Source organism: Aquila chrysaetos, chromosome 8, assembly GCF_900496995.4.
Source record: "Aquila chrysaetos chrysaetos chromosome 8, bAquChr1.4, whole genome shotgun sequence".
Taxonomy (NCBI): Eukaryota; Metazoa; Chordata; class Aves; order Accipitriformes; family Accipitridae; genus Aquila; species Aquila chrysaetos.
The window spans coordinates 37,157,340-37,169,453 of NC_044011.1; the positions used below are offsets into that span (position 1 = coordinate 37,157,340).

A 12,114-nucleotide genomic window follows, 5' to 3' on the forward strand; every position below is an offset into this window, starting at 1 on the left:
TTCTCACGTCTAAGCTGCTGCCGCACATTTTTTTCCAAGCGCACCAACATGCTGCCCCAAGCCCCTTGCTTCAAGACTTTTGTCAGGAGAAAAGAGAGTAGCTGTGTGTAATTGAAACTAATGGGAAAAAAAAGAAAGAAAAAAAAGAAAATTAAAATCTGACAGTCTGGTACAAGTGAGGTGAACCAGGAAAATGCATCCACAGCAGATTCACTGCATTCCCCCACTGTTTAAAAACATATAGATCAGAAAATACTTCTATCAGAAGATATATATATATATATATGTATGTATATATACATACATGTCTCAGAAAATGAAGGGAATAACCCAGTACAGTGCACCATTTCAAACAGGTTCCACAGCCTGCATAAATTCACAACAGAGCAATAAATCTCCTGCAGGAAAAGCCAGATTTGATGCTCTGAGTTCCTCCGTCTTTCCCCATTTCGGGATTCTGGGAGGGTGCAGGACCTGTCTCCGGCTGGCAGGAGGATGAGCAGCCGGAGCCGGACGGGCTTTGCTGAATCGTGTGCATCGTGTGCCTAGTTTTATTTTACAAGTGATAATGAAAGTAAGAAAAGGGCTTCGGGGTTTTTGCAAAGCTCTGCCACCGACTTGCTTTGGGAATGACTTTGCTGGGATGCTTTGGGAATTCTTTTCCATGTGGAGGGAGCGAAGGGGGAGTGGTGCGGCACAGCCGGCGTGGGAAAGTGCACTCCTTCCCCCTGCCTAAAGCAGTGAGCAGCACCCGCCGCAAAAAAAACCCAGCGTATTTTGTGCTTTCCTTTACCAGGAATCCCCGAAAATCCCCAGCCCTGCTTGTGAACAGCAATTTCTCCCATCGCTAAAGATGACGTACTTAAAAAGTGGTTTAGTTTTGCTGGGACCCATACTTTTCAAACAAGCTGGTGCAACTTGGATGTCCTGATTTTTCTAGTGACCAAATTTCTGATGCACACAAGAGGAGACGTCAGCTGCCCACTGCCGGCAACTCACATTGCTACAAATGTGAATTTTATTACACTTAAAAACAAATACTCTGAGTAGGAATGGAATTATTGATGTCTCTAGCGCCCAGACCATCAAATCTGCTGCATACGTGGCTGATAAATGTGAGTTTTGACAATATGGCATGAAATAATATTATGAAAATATGGAACATTTTCTACGTGGGTAGAAAAAAAATTATTTAGCAATTACTGAAAGCAGTGCAACAGTCAGGGAACAGCCCTGCCTTATTGTAATGCTGTGCGTGCAGTGGAAGAGCCCAGCAAGTACGGGGAGGGGCACCTTCATGCCGGGATTTGCTCCCAAGTGGCAAATATTTAAAAAAAGAAATAAATCCCTAAAATCCGGAAGGCCCCAAACTTCTGGAAAGCCACACACCACACCCCTTCCCGGCTGGAGCCCCCCCGGGAAGCCCAGCCCGGAGGTTGGGGGGGGGCGAGCGGCTGGGTGGGCGGCCGGGCTGCAGCCACCCTCCTTCCCGCCTGGCCACCTCCTGCCTGCCGGCTGCCTTGCGGGCAGGGGTGCAGGCAGCGCGTTGGCGGGGGCCAGGCTGGAGCATCGCTTTGACGCTCGGAGAGAAATCCCCACCTACGGCGAGCATTAGTTTCGGTTTCGAGGCGCGACAAACGGCGTGGTACGAGCTCTTTCCTCCGGCGCCGTGTCACAGGGTGGCAGGGGAGGGGGCACGGCGCCGGGCCCCCCGGCAGAGGCGGGTGGCTGCCGTGCCGGGGGTGCACGGCGGCGCGGGCAGGCGGTTTCCAGCCAGAGTCCGCTCCCGGCATCCCTGCACAGCTCCCGGCGACGCTCTCCGGCACGGCGAGCCAAAGCCATGCCGATGCCTTTACTGGCTGTTACAACCCCAGACGAGAGGGCAGCAGGGCGAGCCGTCGCCCAGCGCTGGGAATGGCAGTATAAACCCAGCCATACAAAATATGGACCTGGCATCCTCGGAGGTATCCAAACCGGGGCTGGATACGGCCCTGAGTCCCCGGTTCTGCTTGGAGCGGGCGGGGAGGCAGCCACAGACGGGGCAAGACTCAATACCCTGCCTGGGTTTAATCCTTCGGCTTGTCTCAGTTCCTTAAACTGATTTCCCTGTAAGTTCTCACGAAGGAACGGTTCCTGTTTCTCCGCCTCAGCCATGACCAAGCTTTTTTCTGCCCAGCCCTGGGCACAGCCCTCATCGCCACAGCTCCCCGGGGCACCTCCACTGCAGCCCCACGGGAAACCCGGGGATTTAAAAAATACTCAGCTTTGCCCAGAGCTTTTTTTTTTTTTTTTTTAAATTCCCTACGAACTGACATTCTCAGGAAATGTTGGGTTTGGAATCCCGGCACCACCAGCCCGTGCCCAGCCCCGGGGCTGCGGCGTGACTTGACCGATGGAGACCCCGGCCAGAGCCGTACCCCCACTGCCATCCCTCGCCGTCCCGGAGCCGAGGGACGGGGAACCCAAAAGCCAGCCGCATCGCTTTAGTCCTGCAGACGCCATTAACCCCTTTTGTCAGCACAACGCAACTGCACGCTCAGGCTTAAAAGTGGGTTTTGTGGTTGGTTTAAGGCTGCTGTGATTAACACGCGCCTCGATTCAAAAGTAATTTTTTTCTTCCTCTGCCACGCAGGCATGGGGACACCCAGGCGCTTCCCAGAGAGAGAAAACCAGAGCTACCCAGAGGCCACGGGGATGGGCACCCCGCTTGCACCCATGTGGCCGCCCTGAGCTTGGCAGCACCCACACCCGGCTGCTCCTCCGCAGGAGGACTGGGGGAGCGGGGCAGAGGCAAAAGCTGATGCCCGGGTGAGATGCTGAATCCCTGCACAGCCCCACGCAGCAGCACCAGCAGCACCAGCAGCACCAGCAGCACCAGCACCAGCAGCACCAGCAGTACCAGCAGCACCAGCACCAGCAGCAGCACCAGCACCAGCAGCACCAGCACCAGCAGCACCAGCAGTACCAGCAACTCCAGCACCAGCAGCAGGAGGAGGGACGGTGGCAGAAGGGGAAGAGCATCCCGGGGCACCGCTCTCCTCTCTCCTGCCGCAGCCACACTCGCTGCTGACTCATTTTTGGCCAGCGAGCCCACGCGAGGCGCAGCACCTCCCGCCGCCCCACCACGCCGTGGGGTTTTTTCCTTTCTTCTTCTTCGTCAAACGGGCACCAAGTTACCAAAAACCCTCGTCACATGGCCCACAATACAGCAGCCCCGCTTTCATTTACTGGAACTGCACAGCCTTGAAAAAACACAAGTTTCCAGCAGATGAACCGAGCCACTGATGCTCTCAGAGGGCCCTGGGGCTGCGGGGTCCCAGCAGCATCCACAGCCCCCTCCCCGGCACCGGGGATCGGACCAGGCACCGAGGGCTTCAAAGGTAAGGAGCTTCTGCGCAGGTGGGTTCCCCATCGGGGAAGCCCCCCCCCCCCAGCTTGGGGTCTTGCGGGGTACGCCAGGCACCCCAAACCACCCGTCCCAAAGCCATGCCGTCCCACGGAGACACTCACCCGAACCGCGGGCTCCTTCCCTGCATCCTCCAGAGCCAGCGCCTGTGATGGGGAGAGAAAACATCAGAGCTGGGTAGGTTTTCATGGGAACGGGTTAAAAAAAAAAAAAAAACAAACAAAAGCACTGACTGCATAGGCACAAATGTCACTTATTTCCCATCATTAAGCGATGACCAAAATAATTAGGAGGGGAAAAAGAACCCAGTCCCCCCCGCAAGTCCCTCCGGCCAGGGGAACAGCTGTGCTTCTGCTGACTCACCCGCCTCTGCTTCCTCCAGTGCCACTGGCCAGCCCAGCAGTGTCTGCTGCCCTGGGGAAAAATAGGCTTTTTTTCATTTATGCTGCTTGAAAAACCTCTTCTGCTTCTTGCATTTCAGTGAAGGGCCAGGGAATCACCTATGGAGGAACGAGATCTTTGTTAGCGGTAATGGGAACGCTGGACGCAGGGCCAGAGCGGGGCCCCGCGCGTGGATGTTTTGCCTCCTTGCCTCCAGGTTTATGCCGGCATGGTTTTGTGCTGCAGGGTGGAAATTGGCCAGGGCTTCGTGCCACTTCGGATGCCTGCGGCGTGTGCCCGGGGCAGGATGCTCAACCATGGTGGCTTTGCCCCAGGGATTCATCCCTGCGCTTCCCGCGCTTCCCCTTTTACGGGCATTTAATGATAAGAGTTTAAGATCAGCTTCTCTGGGGAAAGCCCACAGTCCAAACCTGCACACTTTCTGCTTGAATGCCATTAATGCTTAAATATTAAGCATTAATGGAAATAATGGGGGGAATGTTGGGGAAAGAGAGGAAAGCTAGGCTTTAGCATCCTTCCCTGGGCGGCGAGAGCAGTCCATACCACGTAAAGAACAGCGCGTGTCCTTAGGGTGGATAAAAAGTCCATCAGCCGGGGCAAATTGTAGCCCTTCAAGTACAGAATCTCCACTTTACCCTGCCAGCCGGAGTACCGGCATCCTCTCTCAACGCAGAGCCCCCCGCTTCCCGGGTGCAGGCGTATCCTCCCGTACTGAATCCCACGCATGCCAGTTTCCGACGGCAGCACGGAAAGCCACGCGCGGATCCCCTGGACCTCTTGGACCACAACAAATCCAGCCGACATCCCACCTGGCCTCTCCTCGCCGCAGCTCCTGGCCCCGGACGTGCCGGTGGGTTTATTCGGCCCCATCACCCCCCGCTGAGACACGGGGAAGGGACATTTTTCCCATGGCCAACGGGTGCTCCCGTTTCCCCCAAAGCGGCCGGCTACACCCATCGGGAAAGGCTTGGGGTTTTTTTCCCATCGGAAAGAGCCTTTGCTGGGAAAGGTCTCGTTTCCCAGGGCTTGCAGCCAAACCCACGGGGACTGCGGCGGTGGCGGGGGGCTGGGGAGGGGATGAGATGCAGGCACCAAAATCCACTGTCCCAGGGGGTGGGGGGTGGCTCTGCCGAGTGGCCCCCCCCCACCCTCCAGTCTTTTAGCCAGGTGATGCATCCCTGAGCTCTCGGGCACCTGGATGCTCTTCCAGCCTGTCCGCCGGGAAGCACTCTGGTTTTTCCCCCCATCCCCATCAGATGGGCTAAAAAAAGCCGTGACCTCCCTGCAGACCTCGTGGGAAAGGCTGCTGGCTGCCACTGTGGGGGATGGAAACCATCCCCGTTCTCCAGGGAAGAGCTCCGGCAAGCGCCCATCCGAGATGCTCACCCACTCCAAGCCCTTTCCCTTCCCAGCTAAGGGACCCTTTCCCTCTCTCCCGCTGCGGGGTGGTGCTGTCGCCCTGCTTGTGTCCCACCCTCTGGTTTTTCACACTCAATTTCTGTTTTGCATGATTTCGGCATGGCCAGGAGTACGGTTCTTATGTGTTTCAAGAAAATGAACTGACCCGAAAATGGCTTACCGGCAGGTTTTTGCTCCCTGATTCAGCTGGAGTTCAGAGATGAGTCAGGCGGCAGCAAACAGCCCCGGGAGGGGGTAACGCAGAGGCTGCTTTAATCAGCCTTTCACAAATTCACACTACTTAAAAAAATGGGTTTACGACACCGGAGCGGCAGCAGCTTGGATCCGGCGGGGTTTGGCAATGCCGGGCGCCCCGTGGCCGTGCCTCTCCGCCGGCGAGGCAGCCTCACCAGGGATCTGGCCGAGCATTCTCGGGAGGATCCACAACCTCGGTCTCTCGACGCCTCCTGCCAGCACATCCAGGCGTCCCCCAGTGTCCCCACCGCTCGGTGGGGGCTTTAACCCTTCCAGCGCCATCGCCGCCAGCTCCTAACCTCAGGTTCACCGCAATCGCTTTGGTGGCAACCGGTGCAGCCGCAGCGCCGGGGTGAACCTGCTGCTCGCTTGCCACTGGCCGTGCCCAAGGGATCTGCCACGGGGATGGCCGACGGCCGATGCTCTGGCTTATGTGACGAGCGCAAGCACCGTGAGTCAGGGAAAAAAACACCAAAACACCAGTCCCTTCGTGTTCTCCTCTGTGGCTTTCACCAATTTCTCATATGAGAAGCAAAAGGCACCTGCACAGAGATGCCAGCAGCCACTGCCTTGGAGCAACAGCCCGTAAAAGAGGCTGGCTGCGGTGATGATGCTTATTGCAATATGTAGAGGGAACTCAAGGGTTAATCATATATTTCTACGCATTGCCCCATGGTGTTTTGAACTGCTCCATCCCTGCAGACCCCTTAGGCTCTTTCACATCCCATCACCAAGCCTCGCACTGTTTATAGGTGAATTTATCCACACTAAAGCACTGCTGCTGCCGGCTTCTGCTCTCACCGGGGACTTTTGGCTTTCCCCTGCCCCAAAGGGCCAGGGCAGGCGCTGCCCGAGCAGAGAGGGAAACTGGGCAAGGGACCGGCACACGATCCCTCCTCCCTAATTATTTCAGTATGCGGCCACGGGAGCCTGGCGCTGGAAGCGGCATGTTGTTTCATGGCCAGCTTGGCTAGGGCTCGAAGGATCACAAGCCCCCAAATGAACCGAGGAGCTGCGGAGGTCTGGAGGCTTCGGAGCCCGACGCCGGCTACCCGGCAGCAGCATCAGCTGCTCGCTGCACCGTGGCCCCTAATGCTTGGATGTCGCCCCCCAAAAAATCAAGGGGATGGGTGGTCCTCTTTATCCAGCGCTCCCCAGGGACATCCCTGGAGCTCACCCCCAGAAGAGCATGAGCCAGTGGGAAATGTCCTACCTGGAGTGAGGGTGGAAAAAAATCACCTCACGAGCATCACACGAGCAGGAGGAGGAGAAGGGCTGGCACATGCGCACGTGGTTGGAAAATTCTCGTCCCATCCCCTCCCGCCTCCTTCCCCCCCCGATATTGCAGCGAAAATGGAAAATGTGCTGGCAGTCATTAGCAGCTCCCTGGGAGAAGCCAGTTTGCTGGCCCAGCTTCAAAATCCAGTTTGCCAGAAACCCCCGGACCACTCCAGCATGCGGCTGTGAGCTTTAGGAAAACCAGAATTTTCTGCAGAAAGGGGGCTGTGGGTTTTTTTGGTAAATTTTTGTCATTGTCAAAAATCCAATTTTCCTTCTAAAAAGAAAATAAGAAGCCCCAAAGAGATGGAAACCATTCCAGTTGGGCCCAGGGCGGCACAGGGAGTGGGGGTAGCATCAGCTGGCGCCAGCTGCTCAGGGAAACCACTGGATTCACAGAGCTTCAGTCCTCACACTGCTGTGGGTCAGGGTGGGAAAAAAAAAAATAGCTAGAGAAGAAAATCTGAAAAAAAAAAAAAAAAAGAAAACAAACCTGGAAATGCCACCCTGGCTTCATTTTTCTGCCAAAGCCCACTGCCAGGCAGCAGGATGCTGGGGGAGCATGGGGTGAAGATGCCTTTGAGGAAGCAGCAGCAAGAGATTCGGGTTTATCTTTAATTTTTGGGCACTGGTGGTGGTGTGTGTTTTTGGACCACAAAGCCCTGCAGAGAAATCCTTTTGAGTCAGGTTTTCCCGGTGGGACTGAGCCCCTGCCAGCGCCCCGGGGGATGCTCGGTCCCTGCTGCTGCTGCTGCACCCTGGGGAGATGCGGGTCCCAAGGGACCACCTGCCTCGAGATGCCACCGCCTGCATTGCCCATGGGGTTCAGCTGCAGAAATCAGTACGGGCAGAAGCAACGACCCCAAAATGTTCCAGCAGCCAGCTGGGATCCCACGGGATGACGGATTTGCTGGGCATGCCGGCACCTGCCTTCCCGCGAAGCAAAAAAACAACTCGCTAAGTCACAGCAAAACCATGAAAGCAAAACCACAGAGCCCCAAAGCACCTCTGAGTCACTCCCCCGGCCGCCGCCGCGGCCCCACAGCCCTCCAAAACTCGCCGCCACCTGCAGCCGGCCCCAAACTGCAGAGCCACGCTCTGCCCGCCGGCTCGGCGTGACATGGTGGGGCACGGCACACGTCAGGCTGCCGTACGGGTGCCGGCAGCATCTTCCAGGAGGCAAAGCCCCTCTGCCCGAGTGGGCAGGGGCACGGGCAGCAATTGCCATCTCACGGACGGAGGAGCAGAGGGCAGAGCGGCGGTGACCGGTCACACGGGCTCAGCATCCTCTGCCGAGCCAAAACTGACCCGGTAGCCCCTGCTCGCCAGCACCGCTTTGCAGCCAAAACACTTCCTTCCCCTCTTTCCTGTAAAATCACCTATATTTTTTATTATTATTGTTTTAAATTGTGAAAAATACTAATTTGAAACGTGAATGGAGATGAAACATTCACAGAAAGTGCTACCGGGATTAGTCACCGGTTGTAACATCTCTATTTACATGAGTCACGGAGGTTGGCTGCGCGGCTCTTAAATTAAATCCCCGCCGGCTTTTCAGTTTTTGGGCTGTCCTCGGGAGACCTTTCGGTAACTTTTCTCCGCTTCTGAGCAGAGCTGGCAGCTGCCTCCCAGCACGCGTGTTTACCGAAACACCGGCAGTAGCTGCAAGGGCTTTGCCGTGCAATTATGCGGCAGCCGGGGCCGGAGGCGATGCTTGGAGGGCAGGATTTGCCCCCGCTAACCGAGTAATTTCCCTGTTTGTGCCGAAGATGGGAAGAGGGGGAGAGGTGGCAGGCACTATGGGGGCAATGGATGTACCCGGTGATAGTGGGGGCCAAACCGGTGGCACCGGACCCCGGTGGCGGCGGTGGTGCCGACAGAGGTCACTGTTGCCGAAAAACTACGCGCCCCTGTCAAAAAAGGGAACTTGGCGGGGAAGGCGGCGATGGGGAAGGCGGCAATGGGGCAGGCCCAGTTTTGAACAGGCGCCGCGCTCCAGCAGCCACGAGGCCACCGTGCTGGGGACCTCCGTTCCCCACTGCCGGTGGCAAAGCCCCCGGCACGATGCACGGGGCAGCCGAGCTGGCATCGCGGTCCGTGGGATGGGCTGCAGAAGTCGTGCTCCCCCCACGGCCATGGCAGGGACCTCCGAGCGTGCCAACCAACTGAGATTAAAAGCAAAAAAAAAAAAAAACGCCAAGGAAAGGAAACAGTCTCTGCCTGGGGCTGGAAGGGGAACATGCTGCCACGGGCTGTCCCCGAGGCCAGAAGCTGAGCGAGGGAAAGGGCAGGAGGGGGGACCCCAGGCTCCCACAGGCATCCCTTGGGCTGCTAAACCCCTCGCAGAGCCGCTCAGTTCCAGGACGGCCATAGGGAAACACGAGCAGGCCCCAAGCAAGCGTGGTTTGGGATGCATTGGATGGATGCGTTTGCTTCGCGTGGCAAAAACCGGTAGGTCCTGCGTGGCGGGACCCTGGGAGCGGCAGGATGACACCTCACTGCTGCCTTGCCTCGCCCAAAGCCCAAGGGAGAGCATGCAAACAGCTTGCGAGCGCAGCATAAAAATAAAACCCCAGAAAGGTGACTAAGCACTCTGGGTACCGAGGCATGACGCCAGAGGAGCCCGGCCTCCGTCCCCAGCTGCGCCAAGCTCCCGCCGGGAGCTGCCACCCGCAGTTATCCAGGCACGGAACCCCGGCGTGGGATGAAGAGGCCCCCGGGTGCTGCTGATAGATGGCAGAGAGCCTCCGTGTCCCATCTCCGTGCCATGCCTGAGCAGAGCTGCCGCCCTCTGCAAAGCCCCCCAAGGAGCCGAGCAGCCCGGCTCCCACCTGCGACTGCCGGCAGGCAGAGAGCGGAGCGGGTCCCAGGGCCGCCCCGAGGACCCCCCAGCCTGGGGCTTGCCGGGGCGGAGGTGGGGGGGCTGGATGGGTCCCCTTGGCAGCAGGGTGCTCACCCACCCGCGGCAGGGGCAAGCGACACCCTGCAAGGGAGCTGGGGAGGCTTTGAGGCACTGGGATGCTGGGCACAGGGCATCGCACCAGGAAAGGCAAAGGCGGGGTCCCCGTGTGCTGCCCCTGCCCCTGCCCTGCCCCCCGCACATCCCAGGGCGCCCCCCAAGTCCTCCCACCACCCCACCGCAGCCAGGGCTCCCCAAGCAGAGCCCCCCTGCGCCCAGGGGCAGCACACGCTCCATGGGTGCTCAGGGACCCACAGTGGGCGAGGCAAAGCCCAAAACCCAACCAGCAGCCGGCACTTGCAGTTTAAATACGCAAAATTTAAAATATTCACTCTGTGAGAGCCTGGCCCAAGCAACACACGGCAGTGCGAGGAGCGCAAGGCATTGCAAAGTCTACTGCATGCATATTTTTTGCAATTCACAGCTAGCAGCTAAAGTAACCAGCGTTTTAAACCGCTTGCAAAGCCTCGTCCGCAGCAGTAAATAGCACCTTACCCTGGCAGGCTGGGGGACCCCGGGGCGGAGGCAGCCCCCCAGGGCCGGAGGGAGCGCAGGGACTCCACGTGGGGCCGGGAGAGCAAAGCTGGCATTCGTAACGGGCGCCAGGCACCCCAAGCCAAAACTCCGCCGCCGCTCTGCCCAGATCATTGGTCCAGGTCACGACAGCGGCTGCTTTCAAATTCTGTTAAACCTTAAAAAGGAAACAGGAAGCCTCTCGGCTCTTGACTTCATGCAGCTCAAGAGGCTCACACACACATACATGCACACCCACACGCTCTCCTTCCTACCCCCGAGGCTGAAGCAATGGCAGGCAGGGCGCTGCCGAGGTGGTAGAGCTGTGCCCTCGGCGTGTTGTGCTCCTGGCATCAGGCTGGACCTGCAAGTATCCTAACCCCGGCTGCACGGGGAGATCCTTCCTCCAGCCGCAGGGAAGCTGCCCTTTGCACCTCCTTGCAGGGGCTTGCTTAAAGCCCGCCTTGCTGCTTCATTTTGTTTGTGGTCAAACTCATCTTCATCTGCCAGCTTGCAGAGCCACCAAGCAGCATCAGGCTCATGCCAGCAGGAGCATGGACCCCAAGGCGCCAGACTGCTGTCCCAAACTCCTCTGAATGTGGGACAAAACCCCATTTATCCAGGAGGAAAGCGAGAGGCATTAGCCCAGCTTCAGCTCAGGTTTCTCAGCTTTTCACTCAAAATCCAGCATTTGCATTTTCTGCTCTTCCTCCTGCAGCACACGCAGGGCAAAACAAGTAACAGAGCTAAACCGGTGCAAGTCGTTCCCTGTTTGTGGTAGGGGTTTTAGGAGGCTAGGAAACATTCGTCCTCAGAAAAGTCAAGGGCAGATTGCTGGGGAAAGAAGTTTCATTCGCTTTGTGAAGAATTTAATGCTTCACATTTCTCCAGTTTAGAAGAAAACAACTTCCCCAAGCTGCAGCAAGGGAGGACATATGCGCACCCCCAAGCCTGGCACGAACCACTGTCCCCAGGGGAAGGAACGGCCAGGACCACACAGCTAGACCTCATGGCACAAGTGGGGTTTTCTACACTTGTTAATGGCTTTATTTAATTCACATTACAAAGAAGGTACCTTTGGAGTAGGTGTTTTTTTGTTTTGTTAAACCCAATGTCTCCAAGAGCCAGAGAGGCACTGCAAGGTGCTCCCTTTCCTTTCCAAAATCTCAAAGGCAAACCCTTGTCCCCAGGACCGAGACATCTCCTATGCACTCTGCGCAGGAACTTCCCTCAGGACACATCTGATTTCCTCTCGCTGTTGCCGCTCCACCCGTGAGGGTGTTGTGTGTCAGTCTCATTCTTTTTTGCAACCCCTGTCCTGACCCAGAGCCAGCAGCAGGACGCAGGAGACCGTCACCCCCAGGTCGCTTGCCAGAGCTCGCGCCTGCAGAGAAAACCCATCCGCTCGCTTCCCATCATCAAGGCGGGGACCTGTGCAACCCACAAACAGGACAGCTCAGGGGGCTGGCACCAGAGCTACGGCTCCAGAGCCTTTGAGCTCTTTGTCCATCACGTGAGTTAAAGACTTCACCTCCCCTGAAACAAAACACTGACTTCCCTATGTGGGTGCCTAAGGAAATTGGATTAACTTCTGAACAGCTTAAAAAAAAGGGGAGAGGGGTGGGATTTGTCATGGGGCCCACATGTCCTTCCTTTCAGTACACCTCAAGCCACTGAAAACCTTGGTTAATTCATGTCAAATGTTCTTTTTAACAACACGTAGAATGTTTGTAAAATTTTTTCTACTTCTGCTTTCTTCACAGTCACTCTGCTCTTGCTGTCCATTTGTCCCCTCCCTAAAATCCTTTGGCTCCCCCTACTTGAGGGATTGGAAAAAAAAGAAGGGACCAAGATCAGCGCAAGTCCTACAGAATAAGATCAAATTTGAAACTTCAGAATAAGC

General features: G+C 56.8%; 1 long non-coding RNA gene across 3 annotated transcripts in view; it reads right to left on the reverse strand.

The window, feature by feature from the left end:
* Positions 1 to 10,347, reverse strand: part of LOC115344951 — a 24,587-nt gene extending 14,240 nt beyond the window's left edge. The window contains exons 1-3 of one of the 3 annotated variants that reach the window (XR_003924692.1): positions 10,194 to 10,347; positions 3,770 to 3,906; positions 3,511 to 3,552 (exon numbers count right to left, since the gene is read on the reverse strand). This is a non-coding gene — a long non-coding RNA (uncharacterized LOC115344951). Of the gene's footprint in view, positions 1 to 3,510; positions 3,553 to 3,769; positions 3,907 to 4,443; positions 4,731 to 10,193 lie in introns of those variants that run through there. The other 2 variants (XR_003924690.1, XR_003924691.1) reach the window with 2 other exon arrangements.
* Positions 10,348 to 12,114: the final 1,767 nt, after the last annotated feature.